We start from the raw sequence: 9,440 nt of genomic DNA on the forward strand, positions 1-9,440 counted from the left end.
CTCTCATGGTAAAGAAATATTGATTAAAAAACTGTTCTGTGATTTCAGAAGAAAAACAAAAGCACGGCAAGATGGGAGGCTCCAAGATTTCACAATTTCTGAAGGGAGCTGCAGACGGAGAAGTAAGGAACACAAGTGAACAGGTGAAGCTTCTTAACATTTTAAGAGGGCTTTGACATCCACAAGTAAGAAGTATGAGCAATATTAAATAAGTAAACCTAGAAGCAAATTATGTTATGTTAAAAGAATGTTTTCTGTATATTCTTCTTTCTCTTCTACATTTCACCTGCTCTAGCTTGGTTCCTTGTAACAAATCTGGCTGGCATTGTATACTAAATATTGTTGGCTCTGTTGATGGCCTGCACCCCAGACTCAGAGCGGACCTCCTGTCGGACAACATCTCCCAGGCACAATGAACAATATGGTTGGTAAGTTAACCTCAAACATGCACTAATGTTCAAAATTCAGTAAAATACTTTGTTTTTGAAAAGAAGTCTGTTATGCTCACCAAGCCTGAATTTATTAAAAAATTCAGATAAAAAAAAAACAGTAGTATTACAATTTAAAATATCTGTTCTCTGTGTGAATATATTGTAAAATGTAATTTATTCCTGTGATCAAAGCTGAATTTTCAGCATCATTACTCCAGAGTCACATGATCCTTCAGAAATCATTCTAATATGCTGATTTGCTGCTCAAGAAACATTTCTGATTATTATCAATCTTGAAAATAGTTGTGCTGCACAATATTTTTGTGTGTTTTTTTTTTCAGGATTCTTAGATGAATAGAAATTTCAAAAGAACAGCATTAGTTGAAACAGAAAACTTTACACTCATTTTTTTTATTAATTTAATGCATCCTTGCTGAGTAAAATTAAGAATTTCCTTTAAAAAAAAATCCTGATTAAAAATAAACAAACAAATAAACAAACTTTACACTGTTAAAATATATGGAGGACCAAACCTGCAAAACAATAAATAAATAAATACGCAAATAAATAAATAAATAAATCCACAAAATAATACATAAATAAATATATAAATCCACATATTCCTGTATAAATAAATATATAAATAATTAAATGTGCGAGAAAATAAATAATTAAATAAATTATACCAATGTTGTGGGAAATAAAATAAAGAAATGCTAAACTGAAAGTTATTTTTTTCTCCCCTTTCAAATGTTTATTAATTTTTGAATGTAGTTCAGTATTTATTCTTCCTCAGCTCAGCTGCTAATGAGGGGGTGTCTATCAAGCATCGGAGAAGGCGGTCTTTATGCCACCATTGGTTGATCGTTATAAAAGTTCTGCGTGCGATTGTTTGCCTGCGCAGTGCCTGTTAACGTAAAGGCAACTGACAAGCGTCGATTCAGCATTGTGTTTTAGAGAGATGGTTGAAATCATCATGCTAACAGTTGCCAGAGACTTGCGAAGACTAGCTGACACTGTTGAAATTAGTAGTATGCTATCTGCTGATTATATTCTCTTCAGAGTAGATTCATCTATACACTCTTTAGGTCAGTTAGCAGCTACATTTGATGTGGCTGTAGATCCTTTCGTCCTCGAAAAGCTGGAACAGATTACTCTCATTTTAAGACATACAGGTGTCAACAGAAATGTAACTGACGTCCTTTACTCCCTATTCCCGCAAGTGCAATTGAGTCTTATTTATTATCAGGCTTAAGAGCACGTGAAATTGCAGAGCTATTTGGAGTTTGCGAGAGGACAATTCGTTATAGAATGGCACAAAATGGTTTAAGGTAGGTTGAGGCTCTTTACGGTACTTGATATTACAAATGTAGTTTCTGTGTTCACATATAAGTTTATCAATGAGTCAAAAGGGATTTATCTCATTTTGCAAGTACATTTTGTGCAGTCGTGGCCTAATGGTTAGTGAGTCCGACTGTTAACGCAAAGCTTGCTGGTTCGATTCCAGTACCGGTGTGCGGCAGGAAATGACTGAGGTGCCCTTGAGCAAGGCACCCAACCCCATGTGTGTGTGTGTGTGTGTGTGTGTGTGTGTGTGTGCGTGCATGTGTGTGCATCCATCCTTGGATGAGTTAAACGCAATGGACAAATTCTGAGTATGGGCTACCACATGCCATGCCGTCACATGTCACTTTCAAGTAGTTGTGCATACCAAAGGCATGATGCACCAGGAATATATATATATATATATAAGGTTTTGTGTCCAGATGGACATTACAATGCATTTCCTGGAAACATCACAAGACAAAGCACTTTCTCCATAACATGATTAATTATAATATATGTATTTTCTATGTTTGCCATGTAAGGGTTGTAATAAAGGCCTGCCTGCTGTAATATAGCCATATCTTGGGATTTCTCACTATTTTATGCTTTATCTCTATTGGTGTCATCTTACATTAATTATTGTTTCTGGCATATAACGCACACAGACTAATCACTGCAATAACCTTCTCTTGTTAAATCATGATCATACTGACAATGTTTTTTTTTTTATATTTCAGGCTGTCAGACCTGCGCACAACCATGGACAATGAGGAGTTAGATGCCATTGTGACAGGCATCTTACGACAACACCCGAACACTGGGTACAAAATGATGATGGGACATCTTAATGCTCAAGGCATTCAGATTCAGAGTATGTAAATTGTATAATGTACAATGAGACATACTGAATGCAACCTCAGTGATATTTAAAAAAAAGAATGTCCTCTGAAAATGCATTATAATCTGTAGTTTCTGCTTTATTCAAAGTCCATCGTGTGCAGAAATCGATGCGGCGTGTTGATCCAGATGGCGTTGCAGTGCGCTCTGTCCTGCTGCAGACAACAAGGTGCAGACGATACTCCGTACCAGCTGCAAACAGTTTATGGCACATTGACAGCAACCATAAACTGATAAGGTAATGTAAATTTTTTTTCTTTCTTTTTTTTCCCCCCACCAAATGCTTATATTATGCGGGGTGGGGGGATCTATCTATCTATCTGTCTGTCTGTCTATCTATCTATCTGCTTGTCTATCTATCATTCTGTCTGTCTGTCTATTTATTTGATTCTGGTGTTTCAGAAATGAAATGAGTGAATTTCTAAATATGTTTCATTAGAACCCATTTATTGACAGCTTTAAACAGCACTTCTGCCTCCTACTTAAACTGCTACCTGTTTTTACTTCAGAAAGTCAGTTGCATCTTACTAGTCCATGACTGGAGATGAACATCTCTAAATGAACCTTCCTGGTTGAATAAAATACAATGGAAATTTGAAGTTGTGGAGTAATAAACTGATAGTATGAATTCCTTTTTTTTCCCCCTTGATAACTAATGTAAATGGTATGAATATGTTACAGATGGCGAATCGTTGTGCATGGGGGCATCGATGGCTTTAGTCATCTCATCGTATATCTAAATGCTGCTACCAACAACCGTGCCTCAACGGTGATGACAAGCTTTAGAGAAGCAGTTAGTCTCTATGGGTTGCCGTCTCGAGTCAGGTCAGACAAAGGAGGGGAAAACATTGAGGTGGCACACTATATGGTGACCAACAGAGGGGCCAACAGAAATTCACACATTACTGGCAGAAGTGTATACAACCAAATGTAATCAAATGTCTTGAATTTTACCCAGAACTTGAATGTTATGATTGATAATCCAGAGGTCTTTAAAGTTTTTTCAGGCCAAGGACCCCATGGGGGTCAGAGAAGTTAAGCAGGTACCACATTATATATTGGATAAAAATGAATAAGTATGGCCTATAGTACTTTTAACTTACCAACCATATTGTTCATTGTGCCTGGGAGATGTTGTCCGACAGGAGGTCCGCTCTGAGTCTGGGGTGCAGGCCATCAACATGGAAGAATGTAGGAACATAAGAAGCAATTTGTCACAGAGCCAACAATATTTAGTATACAATGCCAGCCAGGTTTATTACAAGGAACCAAGCTAGAGCAGGTGAAATGTAGAAGAGAAAGAAGAATATACAGAAAACATTCTTTTAACATAACATAATTTGCTTCTGGGTTTACTTATTTAATATTGCTCATACTTCTTACTTGTGGATGTCAAAGCCCTCTTAAAATGTTAAGAAGCTTCACCTGTTCACTTGTGTTCCTTACTTCTCCGTCTGCAGCTCCCTTCAGAAATTGTGAAATCTTGGAGCCTCCCATCTTGCTGTGTTTTTGTTTTTATTCTGAAATCACAGAACAGTTTTTTTTATCAATATTTGTTTACCATGAGAGATAAAAATACGTTTGAACTAGATTCAGTTAATTGTCCCGCTGATGTAAGTGATGTCACCGATTAACAGTACAGTGTAGGCTATATGTTTAGGTTAAATAAATGAGCCTATTTCCAATCACCCACTGAAACATTACCAGCAAAACTTTTACAGAACTGTCAAAACCTCTCATCTACACATAAAGATGTAAATAAAATCCCAAACATTCAATAAGAGCTGTCTATGGAGTTAGCCTAACGTTAACGTTACGTCCTCTGAAAACGGCTAAGATGCTAACGGACTTGTTCGAAGACACTAAACCATTTCTATGAACTAATTTCACCAGAAACGAGTCAAATACAAGCAAGAGAGGCGTCAGGAATAGCTGTATTTAATATTTGTGAGATTTTAGGAAGTAAACTTACTGAAAACAGTAAAAACAGCAGCGAGAAACGGAGCTTCCTGCTTGTCAGTCGTTGTGTTGCCGCTCCGTTTCCATGGCGACTCCCTCAGCTCCAGTGTTTGAACGCAGCTCGAACGTTCAGCACGCACGCATTAAAACACGTCACAGTCACGCAGAATTTACATAAATAATCATATAAAATTAGAACATTACATAAATAAATAACTTAAATCTATACATTTAATTTATTTAAATGTAGTTCTATGACACCCTGCACGTTATTGTCGGATAAAGCAGCACTTTTATATATATTTATTTATTTTTTAATGAACACTCAACCACCTTATTTTATTAGAAAGCCTGCTTGCATGTAGACCAGGGGTGGGCAATTAATTTCCCTAAGGGTCCAAGAGAAACTTGGGCAGTTAAGAGGGCCAGATCAACACACCTAACTAGATTCTTTATAATACATAAATAACAAAAAAAATAAACAGTAAATGAATGAAAATGTGAAGCAATATTTTATGAACGTTCACAAAAACAGTTTTGAAATTGCAAAACAAACAAACAAAAACAAAAAAAAAAACAGTGTTTCAAAAACTAGCATCACAACTTTGGACAAAAAAAGCAAGTACCTGTATTTCAAAGACCAGCATCACATTAAAGCAATTCCAGCGTTATTGACGTGACATTCGCAGTCAAAACATAAATTCTCATATAAATAGCCTATTCATTAGACCTGTGTTGAACCATTTATATTTTTCTAAATTCCCGAAAATAGAGTCTAGACTTCAAAAAAGAATCAGTCTATAAACGTGTTTTATATTATTTATTTATATACGAGTTTTTGGGGAGATAACATATAGGCGATTTACAATGCACAAGCCATAAGCAGCAATATCTGCCGGATGTAGAAAGGTTGTCTATTCATACCTTTTGTGTGTGTGTGTGTGTGTGTGTGTGTGTGTGTGTGTGTGTGTGTGTGTTTCAGAGGGAAAATCAATGAAGCCTAGTCAATGTGATCTCTCCGTTACGGACTTGACAGATCTAAGAGCGGAGACGGGTGGCTATTTAATAGAGCTGCCCCCAACAATTTAACTAGTCGTCGTTCATTTAAGTCAACTAGGCCTAATCGCATGTTTATCCAAAGCTTATAATCCACAGTGAGCCTTAATTCCGCGCTCAAGCACACGCATAAAGTTTGCCACAAAGCACAGGAAGTCGCCAAATGATTATGAATGTGTCGGGAAAAAGTAGTAATTTTAATTATTTATTAATATGAGTTGGGCCTATTATGAGTTTCGAACTGATGTTTCATTATTAGGAGAAAAAAAAAATGTAAGTGATCTCGCGGCCGCCCCGTCATGCATTCCACACTCCGCACAAACATCTGAATATGGGCCAGTAGACCTACTAGAACACATTTATAGGTTTATTAACATAATTCACCAGTCTACACCTGAGACAGATGCAGTTATGACTTAAAACTGAAGCTATTTGAGTTTAAAAATGATAGGACCGATGCCGCTACAAATTTATCATTAGTTGATGTTGATCAAGATTATGTCGTTATAAAAACTTGTTTTAATTCATGGATTAAATAATTAAGATACAAAACAGGTTAAGAAAATATGCTGATTATATCTTACAAATATTTATGTAAATGCTATAAATAGCCTAGAGCTGCGAATAAAACTGCAGTTTCACGTTTTGCGTCTGCATAACAAAGTAAATTATTTTTGGTTCAAAGTTTGTTTTTATTGTTTTTTAACAACATAAATCACATTCACAGTCCCCCACCCCTTAGATCAGCGTCCATACTGTCCGTTAAATCCAACAGAATATACATACAAACATGCTCACATACATTAACCTCCAACCAAATACATCAAATACATACTTACATAAGGAATAATAATAATAAAAAATAATAATAAAAAAAAAAAATAAAAAAAAAAAGGTTCATAGTAGAGGCATTGATTAACCAGATTTATCAACATAGTCAATAAAAGAGCACCACAGCTTAAAAAATAGTTTTTCCGACCCTCTTAGCGAATACCTAATTTTTTCAAGGCTGAGACAAGACATCATATCTTTGATCCATTGAGTGTGAGTGGGTGGCAAGGCGTCTTTCCACTTTAATAATATTGCTCTACGTGCGATCAGGGAAGAGAAAGCAAGGACCTTACACATTGATGCTGACAACCATATCTCCTCTGGAGCGACTCCAAATAATGCCACCAGAGGTTCTGGCCAGTTTTAATTTCGTCGACGAAGACGAAGACGAAAAATATTCGTCAACGAACCTTTTTTCTGTGACTAAGACGAGACGTTGACGTGCTAAAATTAATGTCTGATGATAAAAACTACGACGAAATTTATGCCGCGTCTTCATTAACAAGACGAGACGGGACTAAAATGTTATTTGAGGACTACCAGACATTCAAAATACATCCTATATGCTAAATTAACTGTCTTGTCTTTCAAAATGTGCGTCTCTGTCATTGGATTACAATTAGATGAGGGGCGTATCTAGTCTCAGTATGGCAGCCGCAGTGGACGGATAGGCTATCAAAACGCAAACTAACGATCTGAAACAATAGCCTCTGCACCCGAAGGGTTAGGGATAGGGTGACCAGACGTCCCGTTTTTCCCAGGAGTCACAATTCCTTGTCGATTAATTTAAAGTTAGTGACGGCGGGATAGGCGGAGTCGCGCTGATAGAAGCGCTCTCTCTCTCTCGCGCAAGCTCCACTTCTTCAGTTCTCATACAGCGCGCGATCAGTTCTCAGCGCTCAAATACACACACAGCAGTCCTGTGTCTATCGTGTAGAGTCAGAGTATCTCACATAAATACAGTCAGTTATGGCTTAAGTGAGCGTAAACAGGTGGATGAAAACTGAATGTGTGTCAGTATTACATGCATGCCTTCCGTCTTAAAGGGACAGCATTCCTAATTATCCGTGTCATAAATGTTAACCAACAAAAGATGTTAAATAAATGTATACTTAAGTAAAGCTACTGTATCTGAAAAATGAATTTAATTTGTATCTCTACCAAAAAATGAAAATGTATTCCAGTTTTCCAAATTCAATCCTTGATTCAAATTTCTCAGAAGCTTAATTGATTTGGTCTAAAGAGAAGAATTGATGCCTATTTTGTTTGAATACTACATATGAAATAGTTACCAAAATAAATGTTGTTAACTGCACTTTGACTAAAAGTAAAGACTAAAGTTGACAAAAATACAATGACTTTTAAATCGACTAAAACTATGAAATACTCAAATGACTAAAATGTGACTAAGACTATTAAGCATTTTCATCTCAAGACTAAGACTAAGACTAAATCAGAAATGCCTGCCAAAATTAACACTGCACAGAGCTCATATATCCAAAGTTAAACTAGCTCAAATGTTTCCTGGTACTAATCCTGTGTGTAATAGATGTCATGACATGTCCCAAATTAGAGCATTACTGGCGATCCGTATTTCTCACCCTCTCTGCGGTCCTTCCGCACAGATTAGAGCCAGAACCAGTGTTAATTTTGGCAGGCATTTCTGATTTAGTCTTAGTCTTAGTCTTGAGACGAAAATGCTTAATAGTCTTAGTCACATTTTAGTCATTTGAGTATTTCATAGTTTTAGTCGACGAAAAGTCATTGTATTTTTGTCAACTTTTAGTCTTTACTTTTAGTCAAAGTGCAGTTAACAACATTTATTTTGGTAACTATTTCATATGTAGTATTCAAACAAAAATAGGCATCAATTCTTCTCTCTTTAGACCAAATCAATTAAGCTTCTGAGAAATTTGAATCAAGGATTGAATTTGGAAAAACTGGAATACATTTTCATTTTTTGGTAGAGATACAAATTAAATTCATTTTTCAGATACAGTAGCTTTACTTAAGTATACATTTATTTAACATCTTTTGTTGGTTAACATTTATGACACGGATAATTAGGAATGCTGTCCCTTTAAGACGGAAGGCATGCATGTAATGCTGACACACATTCAGTTTTCATCCACCTGTTTACGCTCACTTAAGCCATAACTGACTGTATTTATGTGAGATACTCTGACTCTACACGATAGACACAGGACTGCTGTGTGTGTATTTGAGCGCTGAGAACTGATCGCGCTGTATGAGAACTGAAGAAGTGGAGCTTGCGCGAGAGAGAGAGCGCTTATCAGCGACTCCGCCTATCCCGCCGTCACTAACTTTAAATTAATCGACAACGAATTGTGACTCCTGGGAAAACGGGACGCCTGGTCACCCTATCCCTAACCCTTCGGGTGCTGAGGCTATTGTTTCAGATCGTTAGTTTGCGCTTTGATAGCCTATCCGTCCACTGCGGCTGCCATACTGTCTGAGACTAGATACGCCCCTCATCTGATTGTAATCCAATGACAGAGACGCACATTTTGAAAGACAAGACAGTTAATTTAGCATATAGGATGTATTTTGAATGTCCGGTAGTCCTCAAATAACATTTTAGTCCCGTCTCGCCTTGTTAATGAAGACGCGGCATAAATTTCGTCATAGTTTTTATCATCAGACATTAATTTTAGCACGTCAACGTCTCGTCTTAGTCACAGAAAAAAGGTTCGTTGACGAATATTTTTCGTCTTCGTCTTAGTCGACGAAATTAACACTGGCTCTGTGTACTACTTTGAACTGTATAAGCGAATGCCGAGCACATATTGAAGATGAGTGGACCTGTTTAAGAACACAGTTCCATGTGTCTTCGGAGAGTGGTCTATCAAGGTCTTCCTCCCAAGCTCTTTTAATGTTATCCAGAGATGAAGATGCCAAATTCATCATTAAATTATAAAT

Source organism: Onychostoma macrolepis, chromosome 03 (genome assembly GCF_012432095.1).
Source record: "Onychostoma macrolepis isolate SWU-2019 chromosome 03, ASM1243209v1, whole genome shotgun sequence".
In the NCBI taxonomy this organism is placed as follows: Eukaryota; Metazoa; Chordata; class Actinopteri; order Cypriniformes; family Cyprinidae; genus Onychostoma; species Onychostoma macrolepis.